The sequence below is a fragment of the Sminthopsis crassicaudata genome, chromosome 3 (assembly GCF_048593235.1).
Source record: "Sminthopsis crassicaudata isolate SCR6 chromosome 3, ASM4859323v1, whole genome shotgun sequence".
NCBI classification, from domain to species: Eukaryota; Metazoa; Chordata; class Mammalia; order Dasyuromorphia; family Dasyuridae; genus Sminthopsis; species Sminthopsis crassicaudata.
This window is the reverse complement of record NC_133619.1, coordinates 514,437,329-514,461,413: the sequence shown is the minus strand read 5'-3', so window position 1 is coordinate 514,461,413 and position 24,085 is coordinate 514,437,329. Positions and strand designations below refer to the sequence as shown.

The 24,085-nt window shown below is 37.1% G+C and overlaps 1 non-coding gene across 1 annotated transcript; it reads left to right on the top strand.

Moving 5' to 3' along the window:
• Positions 1-6,842: 6,842 nt before the first annotated feature.
• Positions 6,843-6,946, top strand: LOC141565200 (U6 spliceosomal RNA). The gene has a single exon (XR_012488886.1). It is a non-coding gene; the product is annotated as a U6 spliceosomal RNA (small nuclear RNA).
• Positions 6,947-24,085: the final 17,139 nt, after the last annotated feature.

Here is a 24,085-nt window from a genome sequence, read left to right as displayed (position 1 = left end):
CTCCTATACCTGACTTCTGCTCCAAAATCCTCTTTGTAATTTTTACTCATTAGCCCTAATTCTGCCCTTTAGAGTATGCACCACCAAGTCTAAAACCTGACATTTATTCCTATTAAATGTCACCTTATAATCCCAGTCCAATATCCACTAGTTTGTCAAGATCCTGACTCTTGACTGTCATCTATAGTGGGTAATTATCTTCCCAATCAATCAACATTTAATAAGCACCTACCATATGCTAGGCACTATGCTAAGCACTGGGAATACAAAAGGAAGCAAAAGACAGCCCCTGCCTGCCCTCAAGCAACTCACAATCTAAAGGAGCTTTATGTCATCTATAAATTGGATAAACATGTCACCTATCATTTCATCAAAGTTATTTCATAAATATATTTTTAAACAACAAAGGGCTAAGGGCTGATCAGGAAAGAAAATAAATTTGAGGTCCCCAGGCATGAGGAGTTGTAAATGATCTCTACAGAGTAACCCAGAGGGAAGATGTCATCTTCAAATTCTGACAGTATGTTTTGAAGGACCAATGTATACCAGCCTTGTCTTTAGCTCTGGTAGGGAACAGTGGGGAAGAGGAAGGGGAAACAGGGATGATCAGTGCATTCCATTGGAAACTCCCTGACAAGGTATCAAATCATTAATAATTACTCCTTGAGTCTAGCTACTCAAGCAGTTTTGAAACGATGTATTATTTTCTGTTTTCTACAAGAGGAACATGGAAGTATTTTAAAAAGCTTGGCTAAAATCTAGAAGAATTATATCTACAGTATTACCCTAACCTAAAAGCTTTATAACTTTCAAAAAAGAAGTTAGTTTGTTATGATCTTTGTTTGACAAACTCATGCTGGCTCCCTGTGATCACTACTGTTTTTGTTAACTATGTTAATTAATCATCCCTTTACTAAGACATTATTTCCCCAATAATTGAAGTCAAACTCACCGTCTCATAGTTTACAGGTTTTATGATCTTCCATCTTTCTAATACCATTTTCCCATTGCTCAAGGAAGGCTAAAGGCTGGGAAAAAGGTGAGATTAAGACAGGAGCTACAAGGCTGGGCATAGGAGGGAGGGGTAAAGAGCAATTGTAAACTGGGTTATTTGTAATTCATCAGAAAACTCCCCCTTACCAGTGATATTACATATAATCTCCATCTGGCGTTTAGAGCACTTTACAGTTGAGTCCCTTTCTAGTTTTTTCATTCTTTTAGTCCATTATCCCTCTCTACAAATTATTCTACTCATTTTTAATGTAGTGTCAGGAGAAGGCCCCTTCCCCCCACAAATCCTCAAAACTCAAAATTAAGTTCAAGGTAATCATTTTAATTAGATCCTAATTCAGTCATTATTGAAACAATATCTCCTTTTTCTCTCTGAGCTTCAGTTTTCCTATCTATGAAATGAAAAGTTTGTACTAAATGATCTTTAGGCTCCTTTCCAGGTCAAACATCCTAAAATACTATTATTCCCAAGATAATAAATCTTGAATTAAATTGAATTAGGATACTATGATTCTATTTTCCTAAGTTGTTAAGATTCTATCATGCTTTGATTCTGGCATTCCAAGATTCTAGGATCCCTTCAAACAAAAGGAGGGAGAAGGAAAGAAAAGATTCCCAAATAAAGTCTCTTCAACTAAGATTTAATGAGACAGTTTGTTAAATAGGAATTGATCAAAAACACATTTGAGCTGAGTTGTGTTTCGGATTCCCATCTATTACAGCCGTTAAGAGTCAAACAATCGCTGTTCTTAATAAATAACTGGCATCATATTAAGATTCCATGTGCGGGTTTGAAGTTTCACCTCCTATCGTCACTATGAAAGTTACCAAAGGAAAATAAATCTGGTTTGAGGTCCCTTGGCTAGAGGAGCTATAAGTGGCTTTTATAGGGGATGGGGGTGGAGCAGAGGAAGATGCCATCTTCCTCTCTTGACAGTTTTATTTGAGGGCCCAGTGTGTACCCAGCCCTGTACCAGGCTCTAGGGATGAATCAGGAGTGGGGGTAAAAGGCAGAAGAAGCATGACTGATATAGAAAACTAGCTGGAGCCAAAACTGTGAAGTCATTGAATCTGGTCTTTGCAACCTCATGATACTCCCTTCCCTTCCAAGAAAAAGAAGGAAGGTGATACTCCCTCTAGCCTTTGCCTTGCTCGAGGCCCCAAAGTAGAGGGTTACATTCTGCGTGCTACCCAGATAAGCCAGAGTGTGTCCAGAAGAAGCACTTTAGTAAGACTTGAGTCCATATGACAAAAGGGTAGTTTTGTGTCACAGCCTCCCTCCTGACATGAAAGCACTGATTCTATTTTGGGTAACTTCCCCCAGATGGTCTGGGAACTTCAATATCTGACACACATCCCTCAGGGTGCAGTCACCAGCTCCCCTTACAAGCACATGGACTAACAATACTCAAAGCACGAACAGATTTACTTAGGGGTAAAGAGAAACAAGTAAGATTTATATTAAAGCCTGTAGAAAAAAAGAGTGATCAACTTGTACAGTATCAGCTATTTGCAGTATCATAAATAGCAGCAACTAGTTGATACAGTGGATAGAATGTTGCCTTGGAGTTAGGAAGACCTAAGTTCAAATTCTGTCTTATACTTGTGGATCTTATCTTGTATTTTCCTCCACTGATAACCCTTTCCCTCCTTCCATTGGTGAATAGAATATCTCCTGAGGCTTCCATTTGTAGAGGGCAAGTCAGCCTTTATCCTTTTCCTCTCTCTGATTCTAACTTATGAACTTCAGAATCCTGCCCCAACCCCTCACCTCATGTTGAATTCATTCAACTCTCCCCTAACACACACACACACACACGTACACACACACACACACACACACACACACACACACACACACACACACCCCTACCTTTTTTTCTTCTATTTATATTTCTAGAGCCTAATGCATTGTCTGGCACATAATAACTGCCTGATAAACATTTGTTCCCTTCCTTTTTTAGCTCTTTCCTTCCTTCCTTCATATCTTTAGGCAAGTCACTTAATCTATTTCATCTGGAATATAGGGATAATAATGATACTTCACAGAGCTGTTGTGAGATGCAAATGAGAGTATATCAAGTGCTTTGCAAACTTTAATGCTCTAAAATACTAGTGCTCTAAGTACTTAAAATACTTAAATTTTAAACTTAAAAATATCTAAAAATACTAGTACTATTACCATCCTGGATAAGGTGGTAGAAAGGGCCATCTGAGACCCTCGTCCATATCATGGTTCCTACAGTTTCCCTTTTACTCATGTCTCCAGAAACTCTTTACCCACTTTTACTAACACACTCCATCCATTCACAATTTTTGCAGTTTTCCTCAGGTGCCAGCAGATGGCGGTCATCTCCTTTCCCAAGGGACCACCTCCATCTCCAGAATTCCTGACAATGCTTCCTAACAGTGTGATCCTGGGCAAGTCACTTAATCCCAATTGCCTCAGCCAAAAGAAAAAAAAAAAAAAAAAGTCTTGTGTTAACACTTTCTCTATAACTTTCTGAAATCTATGCAATCAATAAAATAAGAAACCAAACCCTCATTTGTAATACTTGCTAATTCCCAAGCTAAGAATGCTCAAACTGAAAATTTAACAATTGGCTCTTGCAAGAAGGGATTTGAATTGACTCCAGCACACCCTGGCTCAGGGGTGACTTTTTAAAAGTGTAACAGTCATTTCTCATATAATAGATAGGCTACCTCATGGTGGTAGGGTTGTGAAGAGGTGGGGGGATAAATTGCTAAAGACCCTAGGAATGATTTTTCTTCTCTGTTTCTCCCTTCTGATTTATGGCTGTATATGATGGGTATCTTAGGTCTTAATAATTCTCTGCTAGTTTGATTTTTGTTCCATAGTTATTGTTATTATTTTTATTGTTTGTCCTTTACTCTTGAAGAGAACTGGGACATCAGGAAGGAGATGCTATGATTTGCAAGTAAATTGGATTTAAGTGAGGGAGGACTGTATAAAGTTACCACCTCACTTTCTCCTCTAGCCCTAAACTTTTTCCACTCACAACTTCTTTTCACCCAAGAAAATTTTATGTGACCCTGGGTATGTAGATATGTAAAATAGGTATAAAAATCAGATAATAAATTATATTTTCATTAGGTCATTTTACTCCCGTATCTTATTTTAGTTTACAATCCTCAATTTAAGAAGCTTTATTCTATCTGTGTCCAGTGGCAAAATATAGATCAGGACAAATGGAGATGCCTCTGGATGTAGTAGAAGACCTTGGTTTTTTTAAACTAAGATTTTCAATAGATCTCATCCTAAAGCAATATCCAATCAGAGATTAAGGTCAGGTAAAACATGAGGCAGAGAATGGCCTCTTCTATCTAGTGAAAGAAAAGAGAAGAAAGAGAAAAGGAGAGAAGAAAAAAGAAGAGAAAAGAAGAAGAGAGGAAAGGAGAAGAGAGGAGAAGAAAGGAGAGGAGAGAACAGAGCAGAGCAGGACAGGACAGGACAGGAAAGAAAAAACAATCTATTAGGGAAGAAAAAGCCCTTAGGGTTTTTGGCCAAAACAGAAAAAAATTGCTATTTACATTCACTCTGAGCTCTCAGGGTCCAAACAATAATCCAGTGGGGATTGGGCTGGGACTATTATTGGCCAATCAAATGATTTGGGTAAAGAGATTATGAGGGCTAGAGTGATTGCAGTCCAAGAAGAGAAAAAGGCATTTGTTGTCACAGAGAGTGGGGAAATAGAATGGAGGAGATTTGGAAAATGACTGCATATGGGGAATATGTATGTGTACATGTGAAGGATTTCTTGAAGTTACAAACTGAGTGATGAGGATGGTGGTGTACTCACAGAAATAGGGAAGTATGTAGTAATGGAGGGTTTAGAGACAATAAAGTTAAGTGAGGGAGGACTGTATAAAGTTACCACCTCACTTTCTCCTCTAGCCCTAAACTTTAGAGTCCCAACAAGAATCATTAACAGGCAACTTTTAAGTAGAGTTCACTGATGAATGAAAAGGATGGAGAATAACTCGGGGAAATGGGAGACAGACATTGGAGCTTAGAATACTAGAATGGAGGTAATGACAGGGGTGACGGGGGCAAAGGGTAGCTGTGTACTTTGATCTGCACATTTGATTTGTACATTTAGAGTTTGAGATGCTTTGGGGCCATTCAGTCAGTACAACAGATATTTATTGATTTGAGAATAAAAGATGAAATAAAGAGATTAAAGCAACACATGGATTTGTTAATCCATACTTAAAGTTGATAATTGAACCCATAAGAATTATTGATATCTCTAAGAAAGAAGTTAGGGTGAGAATCAAAAGATAAGACTTGAGGATAGAGACTTGGGAGAATATCAAAGGTTAAGGGGTAGGAGATGGGTGATGATCCAGGAAAGAACACTGAGAATGAAGTCAGACAGATGGGAGTATTTCTCTGCTAGTTTGAATTTTGTTCTGTTGTTATTGGTTGTTTTTTTTTTTTTTTTTTTGTTCGTTTGTTTTGAGGCAATTGAGAGTTAAATGACATGTCCAGATCACAGAGTTAGGAAGTGTTAAGTGTCTGAGGTCTGTTTTGAACTCAGGTTCTCCTGAATTTAGGGCTGGTGCTCTATCTACTGTGCCATCTAGCTGCCCATGTTATTTATATCTTTAATTATGGTTTTCTAGTTAAAGGTAATTTAAATTTCATCCTGAAAATTTAATTTAAATACATATTCTGATACCTGATGTACAATGTGGATATCTCTCTCTCTGTCTTTCTCTCTCTGTCTCTCTCTCTCTCTCTCTCTCTCTCTCTCTCTCTCTCTCTCTCTGTCTCTCTGTCTCTCTGTCTCTGTCTGTCTCTGTCTCTGTCTCTGTCTCTCTCTCTGTCTCTCTGTCTCTGTCTGTCTCTGTCTCTGTCTCTGTCTCTCTCTCTGTCTCTCTGTCTCTGTCTGTCTCTGTCTCTGTCTCTGTCTCTCTGTCTCTCTCTCTTTGTGTATGTGTGTGTGTGGGGGGGGGGGGTAGGTAGGGAGGAGAACTGATGAAATTAGATTACAATCAGTTAAAGTGGATTTTTAAAAATCTCTTTTCTGCTCTAGTAGTCAAAACAATTGCATTTTTAAGGTCTTTAACTTTTATAGAAAAGAGAAGTAATATAGAGATAGTACCCTCATTCTAGATTAAAACCCTCACAAACTAGTCTTATTTTCTCAGGTAGACAACTCACTCTGCATCTGAGCTTTTGTGATGTGAACTCTGAAACCAGCCAATTCTCTTCTTTTGTCAGAAAATGCTAAAAGGAGCCCATTCTGCTATTATACATAAAAAGATCAGTTTTCCCAGGCTATCTTATTATCATAATTAGATATAATATGTACTTTATCAATTAAAATTACATGCAAAAAGGAAGCTAGTTCTCCCAGACTGCCTTATTAGCACATTTAAAACAGTCCCCACATTTCAATATACATCCTTGTCATTCCCAAGAACCTGCCTTTATTTTCCCTTCCTTCTTCTAAGCTACAGAAGTCATTTTTCCCCAAAATCATGTCACAAAAATCGTCTTTGGATATTTTTTATAATTTTTTCTCATAAATAAAGGTAGCTTTTGGGGAAAAGAATGCCATTATGTGTGATTTTATCACATGTATCTTGTGTCTTGTGCTTCACCTTTCAAACTAGGTTGTTCTGACACTCAAGATTTGAGTTTTGTACAACCCGTGCCTAGGAGAAAGAGAGAAGCAGACTAGAAAGTCAGACCCAGTGAATGAAGATAGGCATAGTCTGGGAAAATTAATTCCATCCAATCCCCTAAAGGGAATAAGGATAAAAGTGTTCCTGATCTAAACTATCTTCCTAAACTGCCCAATGCTCACATCAGCTGCCCATACACTAAAATTGAAATGATACAGAAGAGTTTAGCATGAAACCACACAAGGATGACACATAAATTCACAAAGCATTCTATAATTTATCTTTTAGGTAGGGCAAAATGAAAATAGAAAGAATTCACCAATCATCTGTTGAAAGGATTCTGAAGAAGAAAAGTCCTAAGGATGACATATTTAAAAATCATAGTATCCACATTAAAGAAAAAATATTGCAAGTAGTTGGAAGGGAAAAATTCAAGTATCAAAGAATAATAGGGCTATGCAAGATACTAGTAGGTTTTACTAAAAAAGATCATGAGAACTTGGGATACAATATCCCAAAGGGCAAAAAATATAGGTTTATAAGAGCAATTGAATGCCTTGCAAATCTAAGCATATTCTTTTTTTTTTTTTTTTTTTATGGAAAGAAGGAGGGATAGTGGGAAGAATTAACCTTTAATAGAATAAAGAATGAAGCATTCTTAATGGTAAGATCAGAGTTTGATAGAAATTTTAAAATGTAAACACAAGACTCAAGAAATGCAGAAAGGTCATTTTGTTTGAGTAATTAGAAGGGGCTCTATGATGATGTTGTGCTAACATTCTAATGGAGAAGAAACTAGTTTCTGCAAAACCCAAATGTCTTCAAAAGGTGTTTGAGGGAATTAAATTTTAAAAAAATAACCAAAGACAGAATAATGTATTAATCTTGTCATGGAGAGTTTCTTTTTATTATTATTATTTTGTTGTGTTTTAAGAAGGAACAGGAAAGTAATACATGAGTGTAGAAAAGATGGGGAAAATCACAGAATTTGTTATTTCTCATCACTTTAATACATGAGAAGAAAAACAGCATTTTTAAAAATGGAGGAGTAAGTATCAAATGACTCTGACTTTTACCTAAACTGGATGGACAAAAAAGGAATAGTTATAAGAAAACCAAACTTCCTGATTCTGAAGGGGGCATAAAGAAAACACAAAGGTTAAGAAATATAAAAACCTTTATCAGAGATACTTGTTTCAAATTTTTTTTGCATAATTAGTATTTCTAACTTTATTTATCTTCATCCTCCTCCCTGCTCCCCAATTTATTCTATTTTTTCTCTTTTCTTTCACCCTGTTCCTCCTCAAAAGTGTCCCCAGTATGCCCTTCCTTTTATCACTTACTCCCTTTTCTTATTCCCTTTTCTGCCTATTTTCCTGTAGGGTAAGATTTATTTTTATATACCCAATTGAGTATGTATGTTACTCCCTCTTTAAACTATTCTTATGAGCATAAGGTTCATTCACTACCCTCTATGTCCCCCAAACTTCCCCTTCATTGTAAAAGCTTTGTGAGATAATTTATTCCATTCTACCGCTCCTTTTCCCTTTCTTCCAGTGCATTCCCCTCTCATCTCTTAAGTTTTATTTTTTTAATATCATCTCTTCATATTCAACTCACACCTGTGAGAGCTGTTTACATATACTGCTTCTAACTGCCTTAATAAAAAGAAAGTTATCATGAGTCACAAGTATCATCTTCCTGTGTGGGAATATAAACAGTTTAATTTTATTAAATCCCTTATAATTTCCCTTTCCTGTTTACCTTTTTATGCTTCTCTTGAATCTTGTATTTGAAAATAAAATTTTCTATTTAGCTGTGGTCCTTTCATCAAGAATGCTTAAAAGTCTTTTATTTCATCAATATCAATAATCACCTGATTATACTCAGTTTTGCTGGATAGATGATTCTTGATTATCCTATCTCCTTTGCTCTCTGGAATATTATATTCCAAGTCCTCTTGTCCTTTAATGTAGAAACTACCAAATCTTGTGATAAAAATAGAAAGAATTCACCAATTGATTGTGCTTCCATGATACTTTAACTGTTTCTTTCTGGCTGCTTGTAATATTTTTTCCTTGACCTCGGAGTTTGGGAATTTATCATATTCCTGAAAGTTTTCATTTTGGTATCTTTTTCAGGAGGTTATTGGGGAATTCTTACCATTTTTATTTTACCCTCTAGTTTTAGAATATCAGGAAAGTTTTCCTTGATAATTTCTTAAAAGATGATTTCTAAGCTCTTTTTTGATCATAGTTTTCAGGTAGTCCAATAATTTTTAAATTATCTCTCCTGGATATATTTTCCAGGTCATTTGTTTTTCTAATGAAATATTTCACATTGTCTTCTATTTTTTTCATTCTTTTGGTCTTGTTTTATTGTTTCTTGATTTCTCACAAAATCATTAGCTTTTGTTTGCTCAGTTATAATTTTTTTAGGTGGGCTGCAGGTTTTTTTTTACTTTATTATTGTTGTTTATCAGGTAAATTTTCAACCTTTTTGAATACAATCAATAATCTGAAAACAAACTTATCTCAAGTTGTATTGATGCCTTGGCAAATGTGGCAAGAACAAATAGAAATTATCTTCTAGTTGTGCACAAATGTACTGCTATTTATCACTGATGATGCTGACTGCAATGAACCATCATTATTTCTGACCATGTTTCCTTCAGAATATGTTCTGGCAATTCAATACTTTCTTTGAATGGTAGTTTCTTTCTGTGAATAGCTCTTCTAATAGGAACTTTTAAATCTATCTTTTGAGAAGGAAAAAGCAATACAGATTACTTTTAGGTGACACTAAAAAATGAAAAGGAAAAAAAAAGAGCTACTTCATTTAATCTTATTCCTCAGTAATTAAAATTATCCCTTTGAAATGATCCTATGCCCTAGAGATAACTTTACCATATAGTAAATACATATGTTTGTGTATTTCATCCAACTTAGATGCATTCATAAATGGAGAGCCACAACATTTGCACAAAAAGCAGGTCTGTATTTCATTTTTTCTGTCACTTGAATCCCTGATTCATGGACTTCATGTGGTGATAGAGGTGACTTCTGTATAAGCTTATAAAATCCAAGGTAGCAACTGTGTACAACTCCTAGGCTATTCATGAAAATGTAGTCAGTTAAAGATAGCCTTGGCCTGATTTGTCTTTAGCTATATTTAAAATTAGGAACCTTGTGGACCTTTATTTGAACACATTCTCTAAGTTTCCCAACTTACCTACATACAAGGTATGTCTACATCCTGAAAAATCTTGAATTGAACAAATTTTGGGGGGCTCTTCTCTTGACTAAATAGATTTGAGTTTCCAGCCAAACCAATGGTTGTGTTGGATTATGAAAATTCCTTTCAAATTAGAGTCTTAAAATTTTTTAAATGGACAGGATTTGGTTGTGAAGAGTACTGTAAAAATATACATAGAATAAGAAATAGCCTTTTCGGTTGTCATGTATACACACATTACCTTCACAATGAAGTACCTGATAACAGTGATTCATAGTAGTTCTGCATTTATGAAAATCCTTATTCTCCCAAGGGCCATGTTTTGTTTTGGTGAAGTTTAATTTCATTTATAAGACCTGTATTCACTGGCAGACTTTAGGGACAATGGCTTGGATTACATGGTCTGACCATCATAGCCTAAACTTATTTCTGCCAGTACAACCTATACTGCTTCATGGTACTGAATAATGTATGACAACAGTAAAAAAGGGGGGGGGGTAACATTCACTTTGAACTTTGAATGAGAATACATAAATAGCTCTTGTACTTCAGTTTCTAACAAATTCAACTTAATGTGAATCAGCATACACCTAATATCTTGTTGCCTTTATAGAATTCTGCATTAAAGTGTAAAGAATATAAAATTTAATATATGATATGTACATATATTGTATTTAACATATATTTTGACATAGTTAACCTGTATGGGACTACCTGCCATCTAGGGGAGGGGGTGGAAGGAAGGAAGGAAAAAGTTGGAATAGAAGGTTTTGCAAGGGTCACTGTTTGAAAATGTATTTGTGCATATGTTTTGTAAATAAAAAATTATAATAAAAAATAAAAAAATAAAAACTTAATATATGAGCCCATGAGCACACGTCAATCAAATTGGTTGTTGCAAATCATGACAATATGATATGCTTGCATTCTTTTCTATGTGACTAATTCTGGTATGAAACCAGAGTCCATTTTTTCTTATTTGTGCTGTGATATGCATGAAATTGATAATTATTGTTACAAATAATGGTAAAAATATGGTACATATACGTAGGAGGAAAAACCCCAAGAGTCTGAATACATTGAGAATATGATGCATTGATCACAGTCATTCCTATCTTGCTCTATGAGAAAATAATTTCTTCTCAATCCTGGCCAATATAATTTTGATTCATCAAAATTAAATAAACTATTTGGAGCCTTTCTTCAAAATTCTAGAAATTTCACAAGAGACATTCAAATGCTCAGTTATAATTTTAGGAAATTGTTTTCTTCGGTGAGCTTTTGTACCTTCTTTCCCATTTGGCCAATTCTACTTTTTAAGGAGGTTTTTTCCTTCAGTGAATTTTTATGCCTCTCTTTCCATTTGGCTAATTCTGCCTTTTTAAGGCATTCTCTTCTTCACTGGCTTTTTGTGCTTCTTTAACCATTTGGCCTAATCTATTTTTAAAGGGTTATTTCCTTCAGTAGTTTTTTATGTCTTCTTTACCAAGCTGTTGACTCTTTTTTTTTTCATGATTTTCTTCCATTATTCTTATTTTTCTTCCCAATTTTTTCTTACCTCTCTTATTTCATTTTCAAAATCCTTTGTGAGCTTTTACATGAACTGAGACCAATTTATATTTTTCTTGGAGGCTTTGGATGTAGGAATTTTAACTTTGTTATCTTTTCCTGAGTTTTGATCTTCCTTGTCACCATAGTAACTTTCTATGGTCAGAATATTTTTCTGTTGTCTGCTCATTTTTAAAATTATTATTTTTTTTGCTCATTTTCTTAGACTATTACTAGGCTTTTAATGCTTTGTTAAAATAGGCCTCTGTTTCCAAAGTGGAGGGTGCACTTTCCCAAGCCTCAGGGGTTTTATGTAGCTGTTTTCAAAGATCCTTCTTGGGAACCAAAGCACAAGCACTCTTTTCTGCCCTGGAATTGTGAGAAGGGTCCCTGTTCCACTGAGTTTGTAAGTCCTAGTGTGCTAAAGCAACAAAGTCCTTCCTCAGTGCTAGTAAAGAGACCTTTTGTGGGCTGAGGTTTCCAGAAGCTGCCACTGCCACTACCAGCTATTCCCACTCCTCTCACCCTACTGACAATCCTTTCTTGCTGAATTTTCTAGTTGTCTTTAGTGTCTCTGAGCTGAGAAGTCTAGAAACCACAAGTATTGCACTGATTCAGAGGCCTCAAAGCCTATTGCTATTTTGTTGCTATCTGCGTAGGGGCTGGGGCTAAGGCCAGGTCTGCACTATGACTGCACAATGGACTCTCACCCTGGTACCAATTTCTAAGTTGTCTTCACCTGTGGAATTGTTTCACTTCATTTTTGTGTGTGTGTTCTGATGCTTTAAAAAAAAAAGAGTCATTTGTTTTTAGAGTCACTATTTAAAACAATTTGGAGGGATTTGGGGAAGAGCTCAGTGTGTCCTTCACTTTCTTCTGTCATCTAAGCTTCCAGAATTATTTTCTTGAGTGAATTTTTGTACCTCTTCTTCCACTTGACTATTTTGGTTTTTTAAATTATTTTCTTCAGTATTTTTGCTCCCTGTTTGCCACACTGTTAATTGTCTTTACATAATTTTCTTTCTTTGTTCTCATTTCTTAACTTAATTTTTTTCTACCACTGTTATTGGTTTTTAAAATAAATTTTTAGCTGTTCCAGGAATTCTTGTTGAACTTGTGTCCAATTTATATTTTTCTTTAAGGTTTTGTTTGTAGCTATTTTTAGACTTTGTTATCTTTTGAATTTGTGTCCTGATCTTCTTTGTCATGCAGTAATTTTTTATGGTCCAGATTTTTATTTATTGATTGCCCAATTTTTCATCCCATTTCTTGATATTGAACTTTTAGTTGGGCTCTGTTCCCAGCATAAAGGGGAAAGGGCACTCTCCCAAACTTCAGGCTCTTGCACATTGCAATTTTCAGAGTTAGTTTGAGGAGGGTTGGAAGTTTTCAATGCTTCCAAGTAATGTGATCTGGGAAGAGGTATGATCACAGCTCTGCAACTTTGGTTTTTTGGTCTGCAAGTTCTTACCAGGAAGAGCTCCTAACTTCTTAGGATTACAATTGATCTTGCTCCATAGGATCCATGTTCCCCCAAAAATGATACTATTCTTTGGGGCTCCTATTCCCTTGGAACTGGAAGCAATGCTATTCCTTAACATCCCTGATCCCTTGAGACCACAAATGACACTGCTCATCAGGACCTTGCTCTTTCTTGCCCCAAAGTGCTCTTCTCTGCCCTTGAACCAAAAATATTCACCAGTGGATACAGGCAATGGAATTGCTGAATAACATCTGGTCTTATGTTCAGGGCTAGCAAAGGGGTCCTCTATAATCTCTTTCTGAGTAGTTATCAGGTCTCCTCACCAGCTCTGGTTTGAGAGCTCCTGAAGCTGCTTCTGCTTCTGTCACCACCACCTATTCCCACCACTGTCATCCACATGATCAGAATTTTTTCTGTTGTTTGTTCATTTTTCCATCCTATTTCTTGATTTTAACTCTTTGTTAAAGTGGGGTTCTGCTTCCAAAATGAAGAGTGCAATGTCCTCAACTTCATGAGGTTTGTGCAGCCATTTTCAGAGATACTTCTAGGGATCTGTATTTCAGTTTTTTCAAAATAGTATGATCTGAGAAGTGTGTTTATTATTGTCCTAGTCTGTTCTCTGTTCTGTGTACAACCACAAACACTCTTTTCTGCCATAGATAAGGGCCCTACTCCACTGTGGCCAACAAGTTCTGGTACATGTTAGATATGTTATAGTATATCCTAGATACAATATATCTGTGCAGAACAGAATTTCTTGTTGCACAGGAAGAATTGAATTCAAAAGGTAAAAATAACTTGGGAAGAAAAACAAAAATGCAAACAGTTTACACTCATTTCCCAGTGTTCCTTTTTTTGGGTATAGTTGATTCTGTCCATCATTGATCAATTAGAATTGGATTAGCTCTTCTCTTTGTCAAAGATATCCACTTCCATCAGAATATAGCCTCATACACTATTGTTGTTGAAGTGTATGATGATCTCCTGGTTCTGCTCATTTCACTCAGCATCAGTTCATGTAAGTCTCTCCAAGCCTCTCTGTATTTATCCCGCTGGTCATTTCTAACAGAACAATAATATTCCATAACATTTATACAACACACTTTATTCTGCCATTCTCCAATTGATGGGCATCCACTCAGTTTCCAGTTTCTAGTCACTACAAAAAGGGCTGCCACAAACATTTTGGCACATAAAGGTCCCTTTCCCTTCTTTAGTATTTCCTTGGGATATAAGCCCAGTAGTAGCACTGTTGGGTCAAAGGGTATGCACAGTTTGATAACTTTTGGGGCATAATTCCAGATTGCTCTCCAAAATGGTTGGATTCTTTCACAACTCCACCAACAATGCATCAGTGTCCCAGTTTTCCCACATCCCCTCCAACATTCCTCATTACTTGTTCCTGTCATCTTAGCCAATCTGACAGGTGTGTAGTGGTATCTCAGAGTTATCTTAATTTTCATTTCTCTGATCAATAGTGATTTGGAACACTTTCATATGAGTGGATATAATTTCAATTTCATTATCTGAGAATTGTCTGCTCATATCCTTTGACCATTTATCAGTTGGAGAATGGTTTTATTTCTTATAAATTAGGATCAATTCTCTCTATATTTTGGAAATGATACCTTTATGAGAACCTTTACCTGTAAAAAATATTTTCCCAATTTGTTACTTCCCTTCTAATCTTGTTTGCATTAGTTTTGTTTGTACAAAAGCTTTTTAATTTGATGTAATTAAAATTTTCTATTTTGTGATAAATAATGATCTCTAGTTCTCCTTTGGTCACAAATTCTTTCCTCCTCCACAAGTTTGAGAGGTAAACTATCCTATGTTCCTCTAATTTACTTATGATCTCGTTCTTTATGCCTAAATCATGGACCCATTTTGATCTTATCTTGGTATATGGTATTAAGTGTGGGTCCATGTCTAATTTCTGCCATACTAATTTCCAGTTTTCTTAGTAATTTTAGTCAAATAATGAATTCTTATCCAAAAGTTGGGATTTTGGGGTTTGTGAAACATTAGATTGCTATAGTTATTGACTATTTTGTCTTGTGAACCTAACCTATTCCACTGATCAACTAATCTATTTCTTAGCCAATACCAAATGGTTTTGGTTACTGCTGCTTTATAATATAGTTCTAGATCAGGTACAGCTAGGCCACCTTCATCTCACTTTTTTTTTTCATTAATTCCCTTGAAATTCTTGACCTTTTGTTCTTCCATATGAATTTTGTTGTTATTTTTTCTAGGTTATTAAAATAGTTTCTTGGGAGTCTGATTGGTATAGCAGTAAATAAATAGATTAGTTTAGGGGAGTATTGTCATCTTTATTATATTTGCTCGGCCCATCCAAGAGTACTTAATATTTTTCCAGTTATTTAAATCTGACTTTATTTGTGTGGAAAGTGTTTTGTAGTTTTGCTCATATAATTCCTGACTTTCCTTTGGTAGATAGGTTCCCAAATATTTTATGCTATCGACAGTTATTTTTTATTTTTATTTTTTTTCCTTTCTTTTTTCTGAGGCTGGGGTTGAGTGACTTGCCCAAGGTCACACAACTAAGAAGTGTTAAGTGTCTGAGACCAGATTTAAACTCAGATCCTCCTGAATTCAGGGCTGGTGCTCTATCCACTGTGTCACCTAGCTGCCCCCGACAGTTATTTTTAATGGAATTCCTCTTTGTATCTCTTGCTGGTGGATTTTGTTAGTGATATATAAAAATGCTGAGGATTTTTGTGGATTTATTTTGTATCCTGCAACTTTGCTAAAGGTGTGGATTATTTCTAATAGCTTTTTAGTAGAATCTCTGGGGTTCTTTAAGTATACCATCATATCATCTGCATAGAGTGATAATTTCCTACTCTAATTTCTTTAATCTCTTTCTTGACTCTTATTGCCAAGGGTAGTGAAATTGTCAATTTTTTACAATTAAAACCAGAGTTAAAATGAGAAGGAAAAGAGTTAAAGTTTTTTTGCAGAAAATTTCTCTAATAAAAGTCTCATATACAAGATATATAAAATTTGTAAGATTTAAGAGCCATTCCCCAATAGATAAATAATAAAGGAGATGAATGGCAATTTTAGAAGTAAGAATTCTAATCCACCAATAATCATATGAAAAAATGAACCAAAACACTAATGATTTAAGAAAGATCAATTAAAGCAATTATGAGATTTCACCTTATATCCAATTGATTAACAAAAGAGGAAGATTATAAATATTGGAGAGGCACACCAATCCATTTGTCTTTATGTGACTATAATAATTCCATTTCTCATTCATAAAATGAAAAGATTGGATTAGATCAAGAGTTTTAACTTTTGGGGGAGATAGAGTTGAAGTGAGTCTAACATGGTTGAATGAATGGTTCCCTTCTCAGAATAGTGTTTTTAAGTATATAAAATAAAATGCATAGCGTTTCAGGGGGAATTGTTCATATTAAGATATAGTTCATCTATTTTTTTTAAGAAAATAAGTTCATCAAATAATGACAAATGTTGGAGGGGCTGTGGGGAAACTGGGACACTAATACATTGCTGGTGGAGTTGTGAAAGAATCCAGCCATTCTGGAGAGCAATCTGGAATTATGCCCAAAAAGTTATCAAACTGTGCATACCCTTTGACCCAGCAGCGCTACTACTGGGATTATATCCCAAAGAAATACTAAAGAGCGGAAAGGGACCTGTATGTGCCAAAATGTTTGTGGCAGCTCTTTTTGTTGTAGCTAGAAACTGGAAGATGAATGGATGTCCATCAGTTGGAGAATGGTTGGGTAAATTGTGGTATATGAAGGTTATGGAATATTATTGCTCTGTAAGAAATGACCAGCAGGAGGAATACAGAGAGGCTTGGAGAGACTTAGGTCAACTGATGCTGAGTGAAATGAGCAGAATCAGAAGATCGCTGTACACTTCAACAACAATACTGTATGAGGATGTATTCTGATGGAAGTGGAAATCTTCAACATAAAGAAGATCCAACTCACTTCCAGTTGATCAATGATGGACAGAGGTAGCTACACCCAGAGAAGAAACACTGGGAAGTGAATGTAAATTGTTAGCACTAATATCTGTCTGCCCAGGTTGCATGTACCTTCGGATTCTAATGTTTATTGTGCAACAAGAAAGTGATATTCACACACATGTATTGTACCTAGACTATATTGTAACACATGTAAAATGTATGGGATTGCCTGTCATCGGGGGGAGGGAATAGAGGGAGGGGGGGTTAATTTGGAAAAATGAATACAAGGGATAATATTATAAAAATATATATATAATAAAAATTTAAAAAAAGAAAAGAAAATAAGTTCATGGATCCCAGGTTAACAATCTCTGGGCTACTAGATGACCTCCAGTTCTAATGTTCTACAGCTCTGTGAGACAGAAGATGATTCCAGAACCCAAGAGCTGGAAGTGACTGTTTCATGACTGACTCTTTATATCACCATTGGGGGATTTTCAAGGTAGAGATACTGGACAGGTTTGTCATTTCCTTCTTCCCAGGGAAGAAGGGAACTCCCTTCTAAGGGAGTTCGTACCTGAATGGGGATCCCTCTGCAAAATCCCTGGCAGGTGGCTGGCCATTCTCTGATGGAAGACCTCCACTGAGAGGGAACTCACCTCCTTCCTAGGTAGTCACTCTCTATGCTCTCTACCTCAGAGTGTTTCCTTAGAGAAACTCATTTCTTAATGAACTTGAGTCCCAGGAGCTTGGCTTTGCCCTGTCCTAAGGATAAGTCCTTATAGTCTCAAAGCAAGCATCTGACGTTATTCTTCTGCTTAGCCTCAAGATACATGGCCAGGTGAAACTTTGGCTGTTTCTGGATTCATTTTGATTTAGCAGACAAGTACTGTGTGAACTATTAGAGAGACATAAGTGCAGAACAGAGGTTCATGGAAAATATGAGAGATTGAGGAATATGAGGAGACAGAGAATCCTTTCACTTAGTTTGGGAAGATGGGGTAACAGGGAAGACTTCTTGAAGGAGGTGGAACCTGAGCTGGACATTGAAAGACAGGAAGGGACTTGGACAAGTAGAAAGAAATGTGGGAGGCATGAGAGAGTGGGGCAGGGTTCCATTCTAGACATGAAGATAGAAGAGGGCCAAGCAGAAATGGGGGATAGAGAAAAATCAAGAATTAGTTATGTCCGGCCGTGGCTCTCTTCAAAATTGAGATGATTTGAACCAGTTCCACTTGTGCAGTAATGAAAAGAACCATCTTCATCCAGAGAGAGAACCATGGGAACAGAGTGTGTTATTTGCTTTCATTTTATTTTTTTGTTTTCTCAATTTTTCTTTTTCTTCCTTCTTGATCTGGTTTTTCTTGCACCACCAGATAACTGTATAAATATGTATACACATATTGGAGCTAACATGTATTTCAACATATTTAACATTTAACTACCTGCCAGATTGGGGAGGGGGTGGGGGGAAAAGGGGAAAATTTGAAACAAAAGGTTATGTAATGGCCAATCATATACTTTGTAAATAAAAAGCTTTAATAATAATAATAAAGAAAAAAAAAGAAATTAAAAAAATTTGTCATGTCACTCCCTTGCTCAAGAATCTTCAGGGGCTCCCTAGTGCCTTTGGGAGCAGCTAGGTGGTACAGTGGATAGAACGCTGGGCCTGGAGTCAGGAAAAATCATCTTCATGAGTTCAAATCTGGCCTCAAACTCATACTAAACTCTGTGACCCTGAGCAAGTCACCTAACCTATTTGCCTCAGTTTTCTCATCTGTAAAATGAGCTGGAGAAAGAAATGGCCAACCACTCTGGTATCTTTGCCAAGAAAACCCCAAATAGGTTCATAAAGAGTCAGACACAATTGAACAACAAGTAGTGCCTTTGAGACAAAAATCCATCTTCTTCAGCTTGGCAATTTAAGTCTACTTTTTGCTTGAATTAGACATTCTATCTCCTCTCCACATGTGTTTGCATGGTCTATCTCCCATATTCAGAATAGATTCACTTCTGAGCTCCACTTCTCATTACCTTTCCTTAGACCTTGCCTTAGATTTCACTTTCTATAGGAAGTCTTCCTTTATTCCCCCAGTTAATAATGCTTTATTCTGCCTCAATTATAATGAATTTACTTCCATGTTTACCTTTTGTATTCTTCAGTAGAATGTAAATAATTAATTCAAGTAGTGAATAGTTCAAGTAAGTCCTTTGAAGATAGAGACAATTTTATTTAAAATAATCATGTGAAGGACACTAAGCCCCACTGAAGATTTGTGATCAGAGAAATAATATGAATGGAATAATAAGATAATTTCTTTTTTGGAAGCAACAAGGTTAAGTGACTTGCACAGGTCACACAACTCGAGTGTCTGAGGCCACATTTAACTCGGATCCTGCTGACTGCAAGCTGATGCTCTAATCTCTGCTGTTCCTAGGAAGATTCTGCTGTAAATAAAGGATGGATTGGAGTGTAGAGGCAATTTTCTTTCTGCAAAAGTCAGCGGTCAGGACTCCAGGGCTAAATAGAGCCCGAGGAAATGCTTTCCTGCAAGTTTTATATCGACTAATTTGTTGAATGTAAGTTGGACCCTCAGCATCTATGAGTAGGTGAATACTTGCAGTGCAGGATCTGAAAGGCACTGGAGGTTCTTGCTGGTCATAAACCAGGCCCTTCTCCTCCCTATCCTACACTCCCTCAGTTAAACAAGAGAGTCAGGGCCATTGTCTGCAGAAGGTCCTTCTGAAACCTCAGTACATTAGGTAGAAGAGGACAGAGGTCTAGAATGGAGAGGGCTTCTCCTTTATACTATTGGCACATATCGGAGACCTTGGACTGCCTGGAGAGCTGCTCATCTGCCCTGTGAAGAGTTAATACCAGTCCCCCACATTTCTACAGTGCATTCACAAAGCACTTGCCCCACTGCAACCTTAGGAGGTCGAGAGCACAGATTACCATCACCATTTTAAAGATGATAAATCTGAGTCCCAGGGAAGGAGACATGGCCCTTGCCTTTCCCAATGAGGGCTCTTTCCCCTATGCCCCATAAGTCTCAGGGGACAGCATTTCTAGTAGGAGAACCCAGGCCTCCGTACAGACAGCCTGAGGCCAGGCCATGTGATTCTCCTCGGGCCGGCCATCTGGACCCTGTTATCTCTGAGCTGTGTTTATTTGAAGAAATTGTATTAAATGATTACATGTTATTTTTACTTTGGGGAAAGCAGGAGTACTGGCTCCCCATGAGACCTCCATTTGCTGTCAGAATTGGTTTGGGACAGAAAACGGCCCCCTTCCTAGTTCAGGCCTTCATCACCTCTTGTCTAGACTATTATTAATAACCTCCTAATTGCTTTCCCTGCCTCCACTCTCTTTCCTTTGCAATCCAGCCTTCCCATGCTACCAAAAGAATTTTATTACCCCTCCTGCTCAAAAATTCTCCATAACTTCCTATTATCCACAGGATAAAACACAATATCTTTAGCTTGACATTGAAGACATTCTACAATCGAAATTGGATTGCCTGTTATCTGCAGTTTCTTTTTCTGACATCCTTGGTCTCTGAATTCCTTCAGGTCACCCTCCATGCCTTGTGATGTCCCCCAAATTCCTTACCCATTTTTCCTTGCTATCCAAGTAGACTGTAGTACACTCTCAAGGTAACGTTGCTCCTTTTCTCTCTATTTATCTTTGCCCAAATATTCTCCATCAGGCAAGTCCCCCATCTAATTCTTAAATTTCTTTAAATGAATATATCTTCATAATAGACAATCACTCCTCTAGCTCTAATACTTACCAAGTCCCTTCACCTCAGTCTCCCATAGTGATAACATTTGTATCACCTCCTCACAGGAGTGGTTATGAGGAAAGTGTTGTGTAAACCTTAAAGCGCCATAGGAATGAGTGCAATTTCATTATGGCTTCTCTCTTTTTCTTTAGGCTAAATGTCTCTAGTTCCTTCCTTTCACCCAGTCAGGTGAGCTCCAGAAAGCCACTTCCCTTTCAGTTTCCGGTTCTATAAAATGAAGAATTTGGACAAGATCATCTCTAAGGGACCTTCTCCACTCTGGCATTTTATGTCCCACGGGAGCTTTTAGTTTTGAAGTTCTCTGTTTCAAAGTCTTTTCCAGGTTTTCATTTTAAATAATTAATAATTACTAATATTTGTTATCATTCTTTAATGTTCATAAAGTATTTTACATATAAAGTGAGGCTATGCTCTCAACATTTTAGTAGGGAAGGTTCCCAGAGAACAGCTGCTTCCATTTCTTTCCTCCACTCCTGTGCCTCTAGGGCCATCTCTGAGAAGTAGTGGGGTTCTTTTGCTACTGGCGTAAGCCCCAATTCCGATATTAATTGCCAGTGATTACCTCCCCGATATCATTTTCCAGTGCTAGTTAGGATCTCCCCAGAATCAATTAGCCAATGGTTTCTCCACAATATCAGTTAGCCAATTAAATAAATTAGCATGTACAAGTAACATAAATTAGGCAGATATAGCAAGAATCAAAATACAAAATGTTCTCCTCCTTTGAATCAGAACACACTGTCCCCTCTATACTTCAGTTCTTGAGGTAAGAGGGCTAAGACTTGCAACGTTTTGCCTACAACCAAGTTTATGTCCATGCATGATATGGATGGATGAGTTTCTCCCTTGTTGTCAGAACACAGAATCTCAGGGGCCAGGTAGATTCAATGCTGGGCTGGGACACATAGGGTAAGTCCTTGGGGTTGTATTGTATTACAATGTATTGCGTTATATTATCCTCATCTGGCTCTGCTGAAGCTCCCAAGTTCGTTCCATCTCCAATAACCTTTTACCCAAGGTCTGGGAAAGAATAAACATAACTAGGAATGAAGAAATAGCGGGACCTTGTATTCACAGGCCATAAGGAGGCTCAGGTAGATAAGGGACCAATGCTTCTTTCCTACCTGTGGGTTTATGGAATTCCTTCCCTTACTAGCCACCAGGAAAGAGATTTTAATATGGTCAGTTCATGTCTTTTAGATTCACACTTAATTCTGATTCAATATCTAATCAAAATGTTTTTCTTCATCATGCAATAAGTAGATAGGAAATAAGTACTAACTTATATATACATATAACCTATGTAATTTTAAAAATACATATATATGTTCTAAGCCTGGGAGCAAAGGCCCTTCATTGAACAGTATCCCAATTCTGGAATTTGGTTCACCAACCTCCCCACCCACATACCACCATGCCCCATAGGGTGGTAACAGGCAGAGCTTATTGTACATGTTCTCAAGGCTGGGCGCTCATTGGCCAGTCAGTCTGTCACACACATATTATCTTATTGGATACTACAAGGACCAGTGAGGTAGATATTATTTTGTAGGTATTGCTATTCTCATTTTACAGGTGAGGAAAATGAGACTTACAGTCATCCTCAACAACTGGGAGAATGGTGGTTCCCTTGACATAAATAGAGAAATTTAGGGAAATAGAGAGGTGAGTTAGGGGGGAAAATAATGAGGCTCTGTTTGAACATGTTGAGTTGGAGATGCTGATGGAATACCTGAGGGAAAATGGCCATTAACATGGTAGACCTGGAGCTCAGAAGAAAGTTTAAGTTTAGATATGTAGGTAGATAGAGGAGTTACCAATGAAGAAGGGAATTCCTTTAATCCAAGGAAACTAAGTTAAATTTTCATGTTAAATGAAAAGATAACACGGTTCAGTAAAAACTTTAGAGATGGATGATGACACTGCAAAAATGGCAGCATGAGCAAACATAGGAGTAGAAAGAGATACAGGAGAGTCTCAAAGAAACCAAAGAAGGAAAAAGAGTTTAGGATGAGGAGGTAGTTGACAGGGCTCTGGATTCAGAGAGGTCAGGAAGGAGAAGGATTGAGAAAAGGCCTTCACATTTGGCAATTAAGAGATCACAGGCACGGAAGCGTGGGTGATGGGGAGAGACAGGAGGAGTTTGGGTGGAATAGTAGGTTTGGAAGCCAGATTTCAAAGGACTGAGAATGGGGGATGTGCTAAAGATATAAAAGCATCAGGAGCAGGACATTTTTCCTAGGACTGTGGCAATGAAAAGTAGAAGAGAGATAGGGTCATCGTTCAAGAGCAGAGTGGGGACAGAGGAAGGTTATTTAATGATTGGGAAATCCCATGAAACAGAGAAGGAGCTGTCAGACAAGGAGAGATTGAAAATGAATGGGATGTTCCAATGATCTTGTGATGAAGAGAGCCCTCTGCACCCAGAAAAAGGACTGTGGGAACTGAGTGTGTTGTTCACAGCATAGCATTCTCACTCTTTTTTAATTATTATTATTATTATTAATTGCCCAGTTTTCACTTTTTTGTTGTTGTTTGCTTGCATTTTATGTTCTTTCTCTTTTTTTTCCAGTTTGATTTGATTTTTCTTGTGCAGCAAGATAATTGTATAAATATGTATGTATATGTTTAACATACATTGGACTATTTGCCATCTAGGGGAGAGGGTGGGAGAAATGGGGGGAAAATTGGAACACAAGGTTTTTTTTGCAAGGGTTAATGTCGAAGAATCATCCATGCATATATTTTGAAAAATACAAATCTTTAATAAAAAAAAGAACAAAAAGTAAATGAATATGAGGAAATGATTACTTGATAAAGCCCCAGGAGAAATGCAAAGGGATAGGAGCAAGGACACAAGCAGAATGCTCAGTCTTGACAAGAACAAGGGTCACTTGTTCCTTGATGCTTGGAGGAAAGGAGGAGGAGACAGGTGAATATACAGGAGGCAAGGTTCTGTGGTTATTAGATAGTGGAGGAGAAGAGAATATGGCTCTTCTGGAGAGATGAGAGGGTATGGAGCAGCCTCTTTGGGGAGTGAATTGGATAAAATAAAAGGATGGTTGTGAGCAGTGTGGGTCCAGTTGAGGTTAGATAATATGAATTTGCAGTGGATTCAGTCACTGCAATTGTATACTTCCTCCACCAGCATTCAGCAGCATGGGATCATTGCAAGAGGTGGTAAAGAGGAGGGAATAACCCAAAGTTGAAGTCAGGGAATGAATGGCAGTGGGACAAGAGAATAGTTGTGTTCCTAGGGGAGGACAACATATGGCGGAATTAGTCAACTGTGGCATCCAGACTTGGAATAGAAGAGTGAGATCAGAGTAGGAATGAGGGATGGGGAGAAAAGGGAATGGAAAGGGGAGCCAAGATGAG